The sequence below is a fragment of the Sciurus carolinensis genome, chromosome 15 (genome assembly GCF_902686445.1).
Source record: "Sciurus carolinensis chromosome 15, mSciCar1.2, whole genome shotgun sequence".
NCBI classification, from domain to species: domain Eukaryota; kingdom Metazoa; phylum Chordata; class Mammalia; order Rodentia; family Sciuridae; genus Sciurus; species Sciurus carolinensis.
The window spans coordinates 35,158,522-35,164,906 of NC_062227.1; positions in this window are offsets into that span (position 1 = coordinate 35,158,522).

The window sequence follows — 6,385 nt, forward strand, 5'->3', positions numbered from 1 at the left end:
CTATACATAATAAAATGCATATGCAGGAAGTGTGCCATTTGGTAAGTTCCGAGGGAGGCATACACCTTTAATAAACACCCCAGACCATTTCTACTCTCCTAAGATTCTTCATATCCGTCTGCCCACTTCCTACTTTCAGATACCACCACTGTCCTGATTTCTATCACTATAACTTATTTTTGCCTGCTCTGTGACTTCCCATGAGTGGAATCAGTCTATGTTCTGATTCTGGCTTCTTTAACTCAGATTGTTTTAACAGGTTGGGATTCATCTGTATTTCCGGTATTTTATTGCTGAGTGTGATTTCATTTCATTATCTCATTGACGGACATTTGGGTTGTTTCCAGTGTGGGGCTACCATAAATAAAACTGCTATGAAAATTCTTGTACAAAGCTTTCAGAGGACATATGTAAATAAGAGCTTCATATCTAAAGTTGCATTCTTCATATGGAGAAATCAAATCAAGATGTTTATGTCTCCTTTCTGCAAACCCCAGTGCATACCAGGGCCTAAAGTTTCCAAAGCAATAAACACATTAGTATGCAGTGGGACGCTCTCCAATATAATGTCCTAGCTCTTTCAAGAGTATATGTATCCCTTTTTTTTTCCTTCCACCTAGTATAGTGTCAGATACATAGAAAAAAAACACCTCACTGAATTTTAAAATGCAGGCATGATTGGACTGAATAGATGGATAAATGAATGAATAAGTGAATGCTTTCTAAATTTCCATGTGAGTGAGTACAATTTTTAATAGGATCATGGTTACTGTGATAAAATCTAGAGTGAAACTATTCTTTCTGACACCCAGATAAACATAGTCCTGCCCTTCAGAATTCAGAAAAGAAAGAATAACTGCACATATAAAAGCAATACAAAACCAAGGATAAAACTGGGATGAGTTGGTTGAATGCTTTCCCTGATGTTGTTTAAACCCAGTAAAGACTGAGATTTCACCACTTACATGGATACTCAAAATAATGAAAATTTCAAACAAAAGGAGCCAAGAAGTATTTTGACATCAAATTCATGGTAATAACCAGCCACACTGCTCTTGATCTGTCACTGAGGTAAAATTAATGAAGAGGTGATTTTTTTTTTTTTTAACTTCTTTCCTTTTCTTTCACATTCCATCACAAGAGCGGCTGAGTCAGCTCAGGCAAACCTATTTGGTCATCTCTGATCCTTTCTCATTTTCCCCTAACAAGCTCTGCTTTGTGACTGCAAATCTCTGCTCGTGCACAAATTTATTCCTTTGGACTCACTCCTGAAGAGTAGCCTGTGTGTGTTACAACGGCAAAATGGAGCTCATAATGACGGTGCAGTGGCTTTCTCCATCCCTCTAGCTGCAGGCAAGGCATTGAAAACCAATGAAATCAGGCAGCTCTCCTCAACACCCAAATTAAGTCGTCCAGAATGTTAACAGAGACCCACAGATGGGAGAACAACAGCAGTTGCTCATTGTTGGAAAGAGAACATCACCTTTATGCCACTTTGATAAAAACGGCGTCTGTCAGGTAGGAATGGCCTTGGATGTAATCTACCAGCAAATTCCATAATACAGAGCTTGTGAGGAAATGTCCCGGGTTCTTCTTCCTTTGTCCATGCTCACAGACCCTTTAGCAGTGACCACTCTTTTGCCCTTCCTGGTGCTGTTTACACACCAAAAATACTTCTAGAAGCCAAAACGCCAATATTCAAGTAAGGTGCTTGGGGCTGTCTTCACTGCCTTCCTCTTGGAGGAATAATAAAGACTGTTCAAGAAAGCATTGGCAGAAAGGGCAATGAAGAGAGGTAGATCCTTCTCCCTTGCAGAGGAAATTGAAATTAGCCTAATTAGATTTTCAGAACTCTTCCATACTACAGTGAGAGACGTCTTCTAAATACATAGACAGATAGGAGGAGAGCACAGATGTTGTGTGAGACCACTGATTTAGTTCCAAGTCAATACTTTTAATTAACTGCAAACTGTTTAAATACACAACATTCCCAATATGGAGCCACTAACACCTATATAGTCCTCTTCATGTGGGTACCTCAAAGTAGAAAGCAAAATAGCAGTCACATTCAAAAGCGCAAAATGGTAATAATAATTACTTATATTTAATGGAGATACACTGCTTCTAATTCCAGGCCCCCTAATGATATTACACACTTGGTAGATAATTGTCTCTTGTCCAAAACAGGAACACAACCATCAGTGAGAAACAAAAACCGCTGCAACCTAGAAGACACCAACTCTTCTGTACAGGGAGAAGGTTTGGGATTATATTATTATTATTATTTTTTTTTTTTAGTTGTTTAATGAGCAATTGGCCTAAGTGAAATGCACCTGATTCCTAAGGTGGTTGGTGCCTGGTGACTGTGGTAATGGTGTGGGCTGAGCTCCTGGTCCAAAAAGGAGGTTGCAAAGAAAGTAACAGGAGACAAAACTGAAGAAAGGAGTGAATGCCTTGTGACTTTCAAGCTACATCTACTCATATTTGACACCCCTGGCCTCTGAGAAGCGCTAAGACCATTGCAATACTCACAGGCAACATATTCCTGTTTCTAAAAGTTGAAGAAAAGACAAGTTTTTGCATTTAGTCTACTCTCTTATTGGTTTAAAAGAAAAGTCCACTTTAGCAAAGTCTTCTCATTTGCTATTTCAGAAAGCGACCCAAAAGCCTATAAAACAGAATTAGCACTACCTTCTCAAGAGGCAGTTCCTATAACTGGGACTATGAGGAATCTTTTTTTTTTGTACCAGGGATTGAACCCAGGGGTGCTTAACTACTGAGCGACGCCACCAGTCCTGTTAATATTTTATTTAGAGACAGGGTCTTGCTAAGTCATTTAGAGCCTTGCTAAGTTGCTGAGGCTGGCTTTGAACTCACGATTCTCCTGCCTCAACCTCCCAAGCTTCTGGGATTACAGGTGTGCACCATTGTGCCCAGCTGTATGAGGAATCTTTTTAAAAGCACCAAATACGTGTCAATGTATGACTGAGGGATTCATGGTGTGACCGCAATAGCAGTTTGAATTTTGATTTAATCATATAGTAAATATTTATTGAGCATTATCGTTTGTTAAAGCCTAGGTGTACAGTAGTGAACAAAGCATTCACCTGCCCTTCTGTAGTGTACTGTATCATAACAAAGATAAAAACTAAAAGGATCAACATGAGTACTTTTGGTAATACTGGTAGACTAGGATAACTTTATGATCCCTACTACAGATAATTATGAAATCTGTAAAAAATGTTTTTAAAAACTATTTATAGGGATGAAGATACATCCCAAAGCAATCAGAAGCCAGTGGAAAGTTTACTTTAAAAAAATGCAAGTAGAAGATGTAAAACTTAAGACTTTGCAGTTTTCTTGCTCAAAGATGATCCTCAACTCCACTTGTTAGGACAAAGGAAAACATCAGTAACCTACAGAATCAATGTGAGAGAGCAGAGTCCATTGGACATTTTAAGAGGAAAGTCTGAAGCAAGAGAATGGTGAAAGAATGGAAATCCCAAATTTGAGCATAAATTTCTGCCGAAGTCACCAATTGACCACTGAGGTATGCATAAGTGGAGGGAAATCTGATAGAGGCAGGAAAAACACCAACCCCCGCCAAAATAAAAGGCAGAGAGGAATCTAGTCGCTACAACAAAGCTGCAGAAGATGAGTTCCCTGAGTTTACCAAGGGATTCAGAGCTGGTCGTTATAAGGACTGAGAGGAGAGAGCAGCAACTACCCAGCAAAAGGGAGACCAAGTTTTCATTTCAAGTTCAAGTAAATTAACTGCTTAATGAAACAACAACAGTACTCAGAAGGATATAACAATATAACAGATTTCTAGTTATTATATTTTCTACCAATGTCCCCTTTTCAAGCAAAAATTACTAAACATGCAAGGAAACACAAATATGTAATCCACACTCAGGAAAAAAACAAAAAGTCAACAGAAACCAAATCTAATTGGACCCAGATGTTGGATTGAGCAGAAAAAGACTTCAAACCAGCTATTGTAACCACGTTCAAAGAATTCTAGGAAAATAGTCTTAATGAATGGGCAGTTAGAAAATCTCAACAGAAAAATGACAACTACAAAATAATGGAAATTCTAGAGCTAAAAAGCATCATAATGGAAATGAAGAATTTACTCTTAACCAAAATGAAAATTCACTGGATGGGTTGAAAGGCAGTTTGAGATATCAGGAGAAAGAATCAATGAACCTGGAAAGATGAATAGAAAATAATCCAAAGAAAAAATTGAAGAAAGTGAACAGAGCACCAGCGATCTATTTGTATCTAGAGGTACAAACAGGTATAACTGGAATTATGGAGAGAGGAGAGGAAGGAACAGGAAAACTTTAAAACAAATAATGGCCTAAAACTTCCCAAATTCTGTGGGAAACACTGACTTAAAAATCCAAGAAACTCAACAAACCCCAGCCAGGACAAGCCATCAAAGTACTGAAAATCAAAGATAAAGACAAGATCTTCAAAGCAGCCAGAGGAAGATGACATGCTACACACAGAAGAACAAAGGTATGGTTAATGGCTGACTTCACATCAAAATAAGGAAGGCCATAAGAAAGTAGAAAGGCATATTTCAACTGCTAGGGAGAAAAAAAAAACTGGCACCTAAGAAACATGTACTTGAGAAATTTATCGTTTATAAATGAATGAGAAATCCAGGCATGCTGGATGAACAAAATTGAGAAGACTCACGGCCAGCAGGACTGGACAATTAGAAATACTGAAGGAAGATTTTGAGGCTGAAGGGAAATGGCACCAGATGACCACTCAGATTTACAGGAAGAAATGATGAGCACCAGAAGCAGAAAATATGTGGATAAATAAAAAGAACTAAATATAGACACACACATGCTTTTTTTCCCTTCTCTGAATTCCTTTGAAAGACACATGGTGAATTAAGCAAAACTGATAGGAGTATTATTAATCTGATAACACATTGATGTCATGTTCAAATCACATTCAGAATGGAAGTAGGGAAATGCCAATACACTGTTGTAAATTTACTGTTTTACATGAAATACTCCAATATGAACTCTACAGATGGGGATAAGTTGAAAATATGTGTTGTAACTTCTAGAACAAACACTCCAAAAATGCAAGAGTTAGCTTGATACAGCTAGAAAGTCCAAAAAAGGAATTAAAACAGAATACTAACATATTTTGTAAACACACAAGAATATAGGGAAGGAGGAACAAAGAAATAAAAAGGGAGATGAGACCAGACAAAGAAAATAGCAAAATGGCAGTCCTAAAAACAACCAGTCCAAGCATAACACCAAATTTACATTAATCAGATATTCTGCTCAAAAGCCATGATTGTCAGCCTGAATCAATTATATCCTGTCCACAAGAGGTGCTCTTTAAACCTACAGAAACAAATGGGTCAAAAGAACAGAATAAGATGTGTCATGCTAAGAGTAAGCACAAAATAGGAATGAGTATTTTAATAAACAAAATAGACTTCAAGATAAAGTATACTTTTGGAGATAGAGAGGAAAACTTTATAGTAGCAAAAGGGTAAATACAGAAGGAAAATAGAGTAATTATAAATATTTATGTCTCTAATAATCAATGTAATCAAGTAAAAATTGGTAATGAAAGAGACAAATCTACACTCAGTGTTAGTGACTTTAATGCCCTTCTTAGTAATTGATAGATTAGCTAGACAAAAGAAAAAAATCACTGAGAATCTAGAAAAGTTAAAAAGTACCAGCAACCACTTGTACCTAGCTGTGATTTATAGAACACCATACCCACAAAATTTTAAATTTGTATGGCAGGTTCACAAAGGTAGAACATATGCTGACAGTCTCAGTATATTTCAAAAGATTTCTTATAGTGAACTTTTTCTGACTACAATGAAATTTAATTAGAACACTACAATAAAATTTCAAGAAAACTGCAAATATTTGGAAGTAAACAACTTACCTTTAAATATCCCTATGGACCAAAGTAGAAATCTCAAGGAAAATTTTAAAATATTTTGAAAATAATAATGAAGTCCAATATATTTACATTTGCATAATGCAGCAAAAGTGCCACTTATGGGAAAGTTTAGAGCTGTAAATGCTTACAGTAGAAAAAAAGAAAAGTATAAAATTGACAATTGAAGTTTTAATTTTAGGAAACTAAAAAAAAGAATAAATTTTAAAGTAGATAGAAGGAAGAAATAGTAAAGATTTGATGAAAGAAATCAAAGAAGTAGAAACAAACCAACAAAACAAAAAGCTTATTTGAAAGAATCAGTAAAACTGGTAATATTCTAGAAGGACACATCAAGGATAAAATTTGAGCAGATATAAGTCACCAACATCAGCAGAGAAAGAGGGGATATCTGTACAGGTCCTATAAATGTTACAATAATAGTAAG